Raw genomic sequence first — 13,202 nt, 5'->3', positions numbered from 1 at the left:
GAGCAAGGGGTCACTGTAGCCCCCCCTTCAAGGCACACATGAGAAAGTAATCAACAAACAACTAGCGAACCACAAAGAAAAATTAATGCTTTTCATCTCTCTTCACTCCTGTCTGTCTCTCTCTGTCTCTATTAAAAAAAAAAAAAGAAAAAGAAAAAGAAAGAATTTCACCCTGATACACCAATGTTGCAGTAACTCTGATAGGGCACATACAAGAAGCAAGCAGTGAAGCACAAATGAGGAGCACAAGATATCTGTGTTTCTACACACCCTCCTAGAAATCAATCAATAAAAAAATTAAGGAACATTGTGATGATGCCCCAAGGATTGAATGTTGACACACATATTGTTTGTAAGATTTTTCTAGATGGCCGTGGTCCAGTTGCTCAGGGGGTTAAAGAGTCTTCTCAATACACAAAGGTTGTGGGTTTGATCCTTGGTCAGGGCACATACATGAATCAACCCATGGCCTGACCAGGTAATGGCAAAGTGGTTTGAGTGTTATCCTAGGTCACAGAAGACCAAGGTACAAAACCTTGAGGTTGCCAGCTTGAGTGAGGGCTCACTGTCGGGAGCCGATCCACTAGTGCTGGCTAACAAGGTCACAGCAGAAGAAGATCCACAACTGCTGGTTGACAAAGTCACAGCAGAAGAAGACCAATGGCTGCTGGTTAATAAAGTCACCGCAGTGAAGACTAACAGCTGCGGGTTGACAAAGTCACCGCGGAGGAGAGGCACAACGATACTTCCCCCTTTTGACTTTTTTGAATTAATCTGGCCTTATATCCCCCCTTTTCTGGGTGTGTGCTATCATTTATGGCACAGGGATAATAGTACCGTGCTTTCCCTGTAGATTCATAGTAATTTCTTTGGAAATGAGACAGAGGGTGTGAGTTCCACAGAAAAGCCTGTAAGCCCCTTGAACTGGGCTCATAGACATAAGAGGCTGGCTATGATATCCCTCATAAACGGTTAAGTTGGTAGGAGAATTTCTTCTTATTAATCATGTTAGAAAGAATAGATTGTGACTTATGAATAGGTAGGAAACAGTAACTATACACAGAGCACCTTTCAGCCTTCACTTAATTCATCACTTTTCCTCCCTAGCCTTCTCATGTGGTAGAGTAAAGAAACTTTCCATTCTTCTTGCATACCTGACCTGCAGGTGGTGGAACACTCTGAGAAAAGTAAAGTTAGAACTTAATTAGTGTATGAATATAGTAATAAATAAAATTTGACTAGACAATAGTATCCTAGACAAGGTAGAGTTATTAATCAGTACTGACCTTTTGGAAGTTTGTATCAATATTGTTATTGCTGTTCAAGTTATTGTATAATTGTACTTTGAATGACTTACAGTTTATAGAAATGAATTAACTGTTACCTAGAAAATGTAACCATAGTGAAACAAAAACAATGATTAATCAATGTATTCTGAATACCATGTGATTGTAACTTAGTGGGTGTGCATAAAAGGAAAGCTAGACCAGCATTTGAGAGAGATGCCTGGCAGTAAATGCTAACTGGAGAATAAAGAGAAAGAAAAGAATTCGGCTCTCTCACTCGATTCGTGCCGACGCCGTCTCTTCCTGTGGGACCCCTGGATCCTTTCCCCCGGGGCTGGACCCCGGCAGCTCACTAAATTGACCACAGAGTCACAGGTTTGAGCATGGGATCACAGACATGACCCCTGGTTACTGGCTTGTGCCCAAAGGTCGCTGGTTTGACCCTAAGGTCTCTGGTTTGAGCAAGGGGCCACTGCCTCAGTTGGAAAACACCCCTCCCATCATGGCAGATATGAGAAATAAATTAATGAACAACTAAGGTAGCTCAACAAATAATTGATAGTTCTCATCTCTCTCTCTTCTTACCTGTTCCTGTCTCTCTCTGTCACTGAACAAAAAAAGAATCAACAAATGAATGCATAAATAAATTGACCAAGTGGATGTCTCTCTCTCTCTCTCTCCTCTCTCTGTAAATGCAATATATATTTTTTAATTCAAATCTCATTTAAAAATATTTCCATGATGTATATTGACTGATGCTGAATAATTTTTTGTTAGTCTCTTGACTAAATACATCCTCTTATTGATCATATTTTATTATTTAACCAATGTGTAAATTCTTCCTAATGAAAGTCCTTCCAAACTGAATATTTCTATAGTTTTTCTCTAACTGGTATAACTGTGATATTTTGTCATTAATGAAGAATAGATCAAAAGATTCCTATCTTTATTGAAAAGCTTCAGTTTGACACCAGGAGAGATTCTTTCCAGGTGTAAAAACTAAGAAACAATTTTTACAGATTTTTAACTGATTATGCTAATATACATAATAGTTTTCATCTCTTAGGCTGATTCTGATAGTACTGAAAGTTCAATGTAATGCTTCCACCAAATCATTTCATGTGATGATTCTTAAATATATTTTTTAAATCTATTTGATGTTTGTAAAAGATTTGGGGACCTGTGAAATGCAGATTATAAAGTTCATACACTGTTGCGTAATATTTCCATCAGCCATGTTGGTATGAAAGACATTTCATGTGCACACTCATGTTCACAAGCAAATAAATACAGGGCTCCTAGAATGTTTTATCAAACTCAAAACATTTGGAGGAAGGCCAATTGTCAATGAAATTCAAGAATTCATTTTGTTTTGGGAAGTTTTGTTGCTTCTAAAATTTAGGAGGGAGTGAAATAAACATATTTAGAAGAGAGAAAAGACTGTTTAAACAATTGAAAAAATATTTGACATATGTCTTCCTCTTTTCTCATTATAAAACAGATGCCAATATTTAGATTATGAAAGACTTCAAAATTGGCTCTAGCTGGTTAGCTCACTTGGTTAAGGGCATCGTGCTGAAACAACAAGTTTGCAAGTTCAATTCCTGGTCCAGGCATACATGGGAAGAAACCAAAAAATACATGACCGAATGAAACAACAAATGCTTCCCATCCCCTCCTCTCATTCTCCCTTCCTCTCTCTGTCTCTCCGAAAAGCAACAAAAATTAATCCCTGGCCAGAAAGCTCTGAAGCATTGTCCTGGAGCATGAAGGTTGCCAGTTTGATTTCCCAGTAAGAAAATAGACAGGGGCAGCTCAATGTTCTTGTATCTTACTGTCTCTCTCTCCATCTCTTTCTCAAAAAAAAGAGAAAGGAATGAAAGAAGGAAGAAAGGGAAGAAGGAAGGAAAGAAGGAAGGAAGGAAGGAAGGAAGGAAGGAAGGAAGGAAGGAAGGAAGGAAGGAAGGAAAGAAATAAAGGACTCAAAATTATTGAAGATTTCAAAAACTTCATAAACACAGGAACTAGGTGAGTAAGTGAAGTAATTCCTGTATTATAAAAAAAGAGACAAAACATTTTTAAGGACACAGAACACGCAATGTTTATCACTATCAAATTGTGGGGGTTTGTCCCTGGCCAGTTGGCTCAGTGGTAGAGCATCGGCCTGGCATGCAGGAGTCCCGGGTTCGATTCCTGGCCAGGGCACACAGGAGAAGTGCCCATCTGCTTCTCCACCCCTCCCCCTCTCCTTCCTCTCTGTCTCTCTCTTCCCCTCCCGCAGCCAAGGCTCCATTGGAGCAAACTTTGTCCGGTCGCTGAGGATGGCTCTGTGGCCTCTGCCTCAGGCACTAGAATGGCTCTGGTTGCAACAAAGCAATGCCCCAGATGGACGGAGCATTGCCCCCTGGTGGGCATGCCGGGTGGACCCTGGTCGGGCGCATGCGGGAGTCTGTCTGACTGCCTCCCCGTCTCCAACTTCAGAAAAATACAAAAAAAAAAAAATTGTGGGTTTTTTTAAGCAAAAGAAAGAGAAAAAGGGAGAGACAGAGACAGACAGACAGGAAGGGAGAGAGATGAAATAAGAAACATCAACTCATAGCTGTGGCACTTTAGTTGTTCATTAACTGCTTGCTCATGTGTGCCTTGACCCAGGGTCTCTAGCTGAGTTAGTGATCCCTTGCCCAAGTCAGCAGCCTTTGTCTCGAGCCAGCAACCTTTGGGCTCAAGCCAGCAAAAATGTCGTTGTAAGGTATTTTTCCCCGCCGAGAAGGAAGGAAGGGACCAGAGCCATGAAGTGTGGAATAACAAAAGGCTTTATTTAGTACACAGCACATCCCACTGGGAGAGGTTCCCTGGCCCCGAGGAAAGATGGAGGCCAAGGAAGTCGCAAGTGGTGACCCATGTGGGAGATATTTAAAGGGTCCCTAGGGTGGTCGAGCTAATATGATGTGGTGAAATCTCACTGGCTGGCAGACGGTCTCATTTTTCCAAAGCGTTCCTGGGAAGTTTCTTTTGGCGCACTTGGTTGTGGGCGGTCCTAGACAAAGTTCGCAGGTCTGACCTTTCCCATTATCCACTGACCTTACACTCTGACCTTTTGTGTTAAATAGAAAAGGGGCACCATTTATTTGTCTGGCTACTTCCTGCTGATTAGGGGCATTGTGGGAAGGGGGAGATCGGAAGGTCGTGGTTTTGAGGGGTGTCAGGAGGAACATCTGTTTGGCCGTGACTGGAGAAATTTCATGGGTGAGGTCCTGTAAGGATTTAAAAAAAAAGAGGAGTTATAGGGGGATTTGCAGGGTCCAGCCTTTTGGTGAACTGGAGATGGATGGAGTCCAGTGGTTCCAACTGCCAGTGGTCCTGTAAGGAGGCAAGCTTGAGGCAAAACTGCATGTCAGGAGTGGCGTAAAAAGGGAAAGGAAGGGGTCCCATCCATTCCCATAACCGAGACCTATGAGGGAACTAGAGGTCCAGAGTGTGATGGCAAAACAGAGAAGGTAACCCCATGTCCACAAGAAATGAAATGGACTTACCCACTTGTTGCAGCATACCCTGAGTTCTCTGAGTCCAGGCCATGTCCCAGAAGCTTGAGCAATGCACCCACCTGGCTGCATTGGCCTTCCCATTCAGGCGGCTTGTCCTCCATGTAGAGGCGCCGAGGAAAAGCCTGTTGCACAAAGGGGCAATCACTTCGCCAGTGACCAGGCTGTTTGTAGTCAGGGCAGGGCTCAGTGGGCAGCCGTGGGCAAGGGCCCTGCCAGGACCAATGATCCTGTGTGCCACACTTAAAGCAAGCTGCTGGTGGCTCTGCTGGTCTCAGGGTTGCCACAAGAGTTTGGGGTTTGGAGTGTTACCTTCTGCTGCATGAGGGCCTGGCAAACAGCCTTGGCCTGTTTCTACTAGTTGGGACCATTAAAAACTTTTTTTTTTCATATTTCCGAAGCTGGAAACAGGGAGGCAGTCAGACAGACTCCCGCATGTGCCCGACCGGGATCCACCCGGCATGCCCACCAGGAGGCGATGCTCTGCCCCTCTGGGGCATCGCTCTGTTGCATCCAGAGCCATTCTAGCACCTGAGGCAGAGGCCACAGAGCCATCCCCAGCGCCCGGGCCATCTTTGCTCCAATGGAGCCTCGGCTGCGGGAGGGGAAGAGAGAGACAGAGAAGAAGGAGAGGGGGAGGGGTGGAGAAGCAGATGAGCGCTTCTCCTGTGTGCCCTAGCCGAGAATTGAACCCGGGACTTCTGCATGCCAAGCCGACGCTCTACCACTGAGCCAACCGGCCAGGGCCAGGACCATTAAAAACTTTAAATGCCATGTTCACAGGTCCCAGATAGGGGTTTGGGGGGTTGAGAATAAAAGGAGGGGGGCTTATATGGAGCCAAAGGCAGGACAGGGTCATAACTTCCTGCAAGAAAATTGGGGTTGGACGTCCTGAAAACCGGTGTAAGAGCCAATGCCAGGCTGAGAATGGCCTGATGGAGGAGGGGTTTAAGAACACAGTGGAGAAGGAAAGGGCCCCTGCCCAGAAGGGGAAAATAAAGAGAGATGGTAGTGGTGAATAAGAAACAGAATTTTGCAAAGGGAGGGGAGGGGGCTCTCAAAGGAAAGAGACCCAAGCACAAAAGAGGTCCACAGAGGGACCAGAGAAGTCCCAAGAGAAGGGCACCCCCGGGGGTCAGACAGAAGGGAGAGAGAGTTGGGAGTCCATGGAGAAGGAAAGATCAGGAGTGGAGGTTTTAGGTGAGGTTTCTCTGGCCAGAAAAAGTCCTGCACGGTGGAACAGGCAACACAGAGATTAAGGATGGGTGCACGAATAATTAGAAGCCATGTATGTAAGAGATCTCCAATCAGTTCCCAGCTTTTTTGGTGATAGTTAAATTGGTGAGGGTGTTAACACCAAAAGTCCCTTCAGGAGGCAAATTCAGTGGGTTCTGTGGCCTGGTCACAGCAGAGAAGAAGAACAGATTCTTCTTCTTTAGGGTGGGAGATTCCTGTGCCCCCATAGCCGCCCTCAGTCCTCAGAGTGGTCAGATTTGAGTATCAGCATCCTAAAACTCAAGCTCTGGCCACGGACAAATAAGGTAAAGTGAAGATGCCTGGGCCTAACCATAGAGCATCGGACTGGGATGCAGAGGATCCAGGTTTGAGACCCCGAGGTCACCAGCTTGAGCACAGGTTCACCTGGTTTGAGCAAAAGCTCACCAGCTTGGACCCAAGGTCTCTGGATCAAGCAAGGGGTTACTCTGTCTGCTGAAGGCCCGCAGTCAAGGCACATATGAGAAAGCAATCAATGAACAACTAAGGTCTTGCAACAAAAAACTGATGATTGATGCTTCTCATCTCCCTCCGTTCCTGTCTGTCTGTCCCTATCTATCCCTCTCTCTGACTCTCTCTCTCTCTCTGTGCCTGAAAAAAAAACAAACAAAAAAAAAAACAAAAACAAAATAAAGATATGCTTGGGACATCTCCACAAGCATATGCACTCGGAACAGAAAGACTGCCCTGACGTAGCTACAGTTTCAGACAGGGAGTCTTGGCGGAAAGAACTGAGGGGAAGGCTGGAAGCAGGGGACTTACCGCACCGTGCACCGAAGTGGGTGGAAGGTCAGAGATTCTAGTTTTTTTCTCAGAGGGGAAGGAAAGAGGAGCGGTCCTTGCAGACTTCAAACTCCTCCCGGGTTTTCGGCACCAAAATGTAAGGTATTTTTCCCAGCTGAGAAGGAAGGAAGGGGCTGGAGCCACGAAGTGTGGAGTAACAAAAGGCTTTATTTAGTACAGAGTGCATCCTGCCCGGCGAGGTTCCCTGGCCCTGAGGAAAGATGGAGGCCAGGGAAGTCGCAAGTGGTGACCCGTGTGGGAAATAATTAAAGGGTCCCAAGGGTGGTCAAGCTAATATGACATGGTGAAATCTCACTGGGGGTGGAGCCAAAAACCCAGAACAGGCAGAGTTCCACTACTGAGCGTGGATACGCAGTCCTACGTGGCCTGTGGAGCCAAGACTTGCAGCCATCTCACGAGCGGGCTCCTCCTGCAAGGGCAGAGCAATAGCCCGGAAATAGGCGGAGACCCACAGCTGAGCAAAGGTGCTCACCACTGCCCTCAGGGCCGAGCATCATGCCACCCACGGGGGAGGGGCAAAGGCCAAGGCCACCAAGGCTTGTACACCCAAGCATGTGATCACAACCACTCCCATGAATGAGAGGCAGAAACCACAGCAACAGCCCCAGTGGGCAGGCACCAGGAACACCCATACCTGAACGTCCTAGGCAGCAACAGCAGAGGGGGTGGCAGGCTTGCAGACAGACCATACCTAGGAAACAGAGGCCACACCCAGTGGACTCCAGTGGCCAAAACCTTCCTTTACACAGAGAAAATGAGAAGGCAGAGAAATGCAACAAAAATGAATCAAGAGAAATCCCCAGAAAAGGACCTGAATGAATCAGATATAACCAAATTACCAGATGATGCAGAGTTGAAAATAATGATTGTTACGATGCTCAAAGATATTAGAACAACAATAGATGGTCATTACGAACACCTAAATAAAGAGATAGCAAATATAAAAAAGGACATTGAAATAATAAAAAAGAATCAGTCAGAAATGACAAATACAATATCAGAAATGAATAACACAATGGAAGGAATTAAAAGCAGGATGGATGAAGCGGAGAATCGAATCAGCGAGTTAGAGGACAAGGTAAATAAAGGCACAGAAACAGAGCAGAAAAAAGAAAAGAAACTCAAAAAGTCTGAGAAAACTCTAAGAGAGCTCTGTGACAACATGAAGATTAATAACATCCACATCATAGGGGTTCCTGAAGAAGAAGAGAAAGAACAAGGGATAGAGACTTTGTTCAAGCATATCATAGCTGAAAACTTCCCTCAATTAAGGCAAGAAAACATCTCACATGTTCAAGAAGCACAGAGAACTCCATTAAAGAGAAACCCAAAGAAACCCTGGGTGCAGTAGGATACTGCCGACTGTGGATATTAGGCTTTGCAGAACTAGCTAAACCCCTGCACGAACTAACCAGGGGTAAGGAAGAGCAGTTCACATGGACAGATAAAGAGAAGCAAGCGTTCCAAGCGCTTAAAGAGGCCCTAGTGGCTGCCCCAGCTTTGGCCCTGCCAGATCTGGCCAAACCCTTTCAACTATTTATAGCAGAAAAGGGATGGGTAGCTTTAGGGGTACTGAGCCAGGAACTTGGGCCGTGGAAGAGGCCTGTTGCCTATCTGTCCAAGAAACTTGATCCTGTAGCCTCAGGATGGCCAACATGTCTGAGGGCATTTGCTGCCACCTTCATACTAGTCAAAGAGGCTAGTAAATTGACTTTAGGGCAGGACATCAAAGTCATTAGGGAACACTATGTAGAGCAAGTGCTGCGAGCACCTCCTGACAGGTAGCTATCTAATGTGCGGCTAACGCAGTATCAGGCTCAGCTGCTGAACCCTCCATCTGTTCAGTTCCTCAAAACTGCTGCCCTGAACCCAGTGACCCTGTTGCCAATATGGGACTCCACTTTGGTCCACAGTTGCAAACAAATTCTTGACACAGTGACTGGCTCCCGCCTGAACTTAAGGGATCAAGCATACGGGAAGGCAGACCTGACCCTCTTTACAGACGGGAGCAGTTTTATTAAGGATGAACAACGACATGCAGGGGCAGCAGTGACCATGGAAAATAAGGTCCTGTGGCAGAAAGCACTGCCTGCAGGAACATTTGCACAAAGGGCAGAGCTAATAGGACTAACCCAAGCCTTACAGATAGCAGAGGGGAAAATTGCCAACATCTACACTGACAGCCGATATGCATTCACCACTGCCCATGTCCACGGAGCCATATACAAGGAGAGAGGCTTACTGACAGCAGGGGGGAAAGACATTAAAAATCGCAATGAAATTCTTGCCCTCCTAAACGCCACAAAGTTGCCATCATTCACTGCAAAGGACACCAGAGAGGGGACTCTCCTATTGTAAAGGGTAACAACCTAGCAGACTCAGCTGCAAGAGAGGCAGCCACTGGGCCACAAGAAAGCCTTCTGCCATTGCTGCTTAAGCCAACGCTACCTCCGGATCCTAGATATTCCCCAGAAGAAGAGCAGGAAGGGATGAAGTTGAAAGGGAAGAAAAATCAGCAGGGATAGATAGAGCTTCCTGACTCCCGGCTCTATTTACCCCAGGGAATAGTAAGAGAAATAGTAGGAGATATTCATACTAGTACCCATCTAGGACAAAACAAGCTAGAACAACTTATTAGGAAGTATTATGTAGGGCCCAACATCAGGGATATTGTCCACTCCATTGTCTCGAGGTACAGCATCTGTGCCAGAGTAAATGCGCAGAATAAGAAGCTACCCCCCTTTGTAAGGTACCAGGGAAAAGTTCCAGGAGAACTGTAGGAAATAGATTTCACAGAGATGACCCCTAGGAAGTCAGGTTATAAGTATCTATTAGTATTAGTAGACACCTTCTCAGGATAGGTAGAAGCATTCCCCACGTGAGGAGAGGCTGCTTCCACAGTTTGCAAAGTCTTATTAAGGGAAATCATACCTAGATATGTCATTCCCCTAGCCCTAGGATCAGACAATGGACCTGCATTCATATCCAGGATATCCCAAGAATTAGCCACTAAGTTAGGTATTAATTGGAAATTGCATTGCATTTATAGGCCCCAAAGTTCAGGACAGGTAGAAAGAATGAACAGGACTCCGAAGGAAACTATAATTAAGCTAAGAGGGGAGACCAGCGAAAACTAGGTTGTGCTCCTCCCTTTTGCCCTTTTTAGAATCAGATGTACCCCCTATCTCAATAAATGGACCCCTTATGAAATCTTATTTGGGCAACCTGTGCCCCTTGTACCTTGATTGACCAGAGGGGAACTAGAGATTTCTAATCATAATTTCCTCAAGTCCTTACAGGCCCTGCAGCACATCAGAAGTGAGGTGCAGGCCCTCCAGAGATCAGCCCAATCGAATGCGAAACACAGCTCCCAACTACCGGAGCCACCGGAGCCTGAACAGTGGGTATGGATTCTCAACCTCAGACACAGCAACCTTGAGCCGCGGTAGAATAGACCATTCCAGGTGATCCTGAGTACACCCACAGCTATTAAGGTAGCTGAAAAGCCCTACTGGTTCCACCTCTCCCATGTGAAGCCAGCCCAACCACCCGACGAAGGATTTCGGAGATGGCAAGTCAAGCGGACCCCTAGAGAGCCTCTAAAGCTCACCTTCTCCTCCTCTTAGGACTGATGACTTTTTATTGTTTACCCAGTAAAGGACTAGAGTTGCAGGAATGGGTTTTAATCAGGACAGCAGATGGCACAGTTATAGCACAGAATAACACCTAGGATAATAACAACCCTATAACTCTCCAAGCTGACTTATCAAAGTTCTTTGAAGACAAGTTCTGTGATTCACCAGCAGCTTGGAGACATTCTGATTCAGCCAGGAACCCTCTCACTGATGATATGCCTAGCTCATACACCTTAGGTAATAGGTATAACCTCAATGTGAAAAATAGGGCTTTATGGTATACTCCACACTATGCTTGCCCTGAACCCCCTTCCGAATGGCGTTGCATATGCGGGTCTCACTCAGATTATTTTTGTGAAAAGTAGGGTTGTGAGACCCTAGTCAGTAAATTTCAATGGAGTCCACCTAAACCAGGTAATATACCTCGAGAAGCAGATAGACTCCCTAGCCGAGGTAGCCTTTCAAATAGGAGAGGGCTAGACCTCCTCCTCCTTGAGCAAGGAGGACTGTGTGCTACTTTAAGAGAAGAATATTGTTTTTACGCTAACCACTCTAGAGTAATTAGAGAGAATATCAAGATACTTGCAAACAGATTAAAGAATAGGAACCTAGAAGAAGACAGCCCTAGCTAATATGCCTCTATGTTCAAGACTTCTCCTTGGTTAACTACCCTCATATCCGCAATTGCTAGACCCCTCCTATTATTTTTTTTTATTATTTTTTTTTTCATTTTTCTGAAGCTGGAAACAGGGAGAGACAGTCAGACAGACTCCCACATGCGCCCGACCGGGATCCACCCGGCACGCCCACCATGGGGCGACGCTCTGCCCACCAGGGGGCGATGCTCTGCCCATCCTGGGCGTCGCCATGTTGCGACCAGAGCCACTCTAGCGCCTGAGGCAGAGGCCACAGAGCCATCCCCAGCGCCCGGGCCATCTTTGCTCCAATGGAGCCTCGGCTGTGGGAGGGGAAGAGAGAGACAGAGAGGAAAGCGCGGCGGAGGGGTGGAGAAGCAAATGGGCGCTTCTCCTGTGTGCCCTGGCCGGGAATCGAACCCGGGTCCTCCGCACGCTAGGCCGACGCTCTACCGCTGAGCCAACCAGCCAGGGCCTAGACCCCTCCTATTATTATTATTGGCTCTTACCTTTGGACCAATAATCCTTAATAAGCTCCTTACATTCATGATGGAGAGGGTAGACGTAGTAAAGTTAATAGTTCTATCCCAACCTTACACCAGTCTCCCCACTGATGAAGAATCAAGGGTTTGATTTATGCCCAAAAGAGATGGGGGAATGTTAGATTCAGGGAGGTGTGCTGTAGCTGCCAAAGTGTAACTATTGAAAGAGCAGGAACAGGGAGTGCTGATAGGGCCCCTGTGAGGCTGAGAACAAAGAAGTTTATGTTTGAAATTCGCCACTAAACTTAGCCTGGCCCCTGTTGCTATGTCGGCCCCTGTTGCTATGCTGTGTGTGACCTCCCTAGCGAATAGCTAACTGCCACATCTGCTTCTGTATAATGCTTGCTCACTTAGGATATTTAAGGACCTAGCTGTAAGCACCAGGCACGACTCCCGTTTGCAGTTCCTTGTGAGTACATCTCCAGACATCTTGTATGTGTCTCCAGACATCTTGGGAGTTCACCCCTGTGCAGGTTAAACTGGCCAATAAAGTAACATCTAAACTCCTGAAAGTCTCCGACATTTGTTCTCATACCCGGTGGATGCAACATTTTGCCCTGAGGACAACCTGTACCCTTCTGCCTCTAAGGCAGAAGTTTGGACGGGGACCTAGTATCTCACTTACCTTTATAGGACTTCCAAATTTTCAGAATAGAAAATAAAGCAGTAATTAAGTGATATACTTAAAAGAGAAGCATTTTAACCAGAGTTTCCCATCAAACCTTCTCTGACCTGCCCAGCAACCTTTCACAATGAGTTTCTGGTTGTCTACAAACTGTTTTCCAAGTTGACTCCATTAATACTCTCTCATACTTCATGGGTCAGCTGAGTATGAGCATGGTCATCTCAAATGTATTATACGTACACTACCACAGTTATATCTCTCAATAGAGCACAACTCTGCAGAATCAATTCCATGAAAAATAACATTTTCTCTTTTTAAAAAATTATTGATTGATTGATTGATTTTAGAGAGGTGGGAAAGAGAGAGAGAAGGGGGGATGGGAGGAGCAGGATGCAAGCCCAGGGATTTGATCCAGCGACCTCAGCATTCCAGGTTGATACTTTATCCACTGTGCCACCACAGGTCAGGCATATAGTTTTATTTCTTTTTTCTTTTTTAAGATTTTATTTATTTATTTTAGAGGAGAGAGATAGAGAGAGAGAGAGAAGGAGGAGAAACAAGAAGCATTAACTCCCATATGTGCTTTGACTGGGCGAGCCAGAGGTTTTGGACAGGTGACCTGAGTTCCAGTTAGCTGCAGCTTTAACCTAACAAAGGGAAGGTGTCCCCTACCCTCCAGGTCCTGGTCCTGAGAGATTCCAGGACTGAGGAGGTTCAGTGGGAGCAGGACTTCAAAGGGAGGATAGATATGCTCAGCCCCAGATTTGACCCCAGTACAGGGGCCTGGAGCTTAAATATGTGATTGAAGGATGGTTGTCACAGGGACTCTTCTAGGGCTGTGTCAGGGCCATTGGGACC

Source organism: Saccopteryx leptura, chromosome 3 (genome assembly GCF_036850995.1).
Source record: "Saccopteryx leptura isolate mSacLep1 chromosome 3, mSacLep1_pri_phased_curated, whole genome shotgun sequence".
Taxonomy (NCBI): Eukaryota; Metazoa; Chordata; class Mammalia; order Chiroptera; family Emballonuridae; genus Saccopteryx; species Saccopteryx leptura.
The sequence above is the reverse complement of the archived record's forward strand: the minus strand, read 5'-3'. Positions refer to the sequence as shown.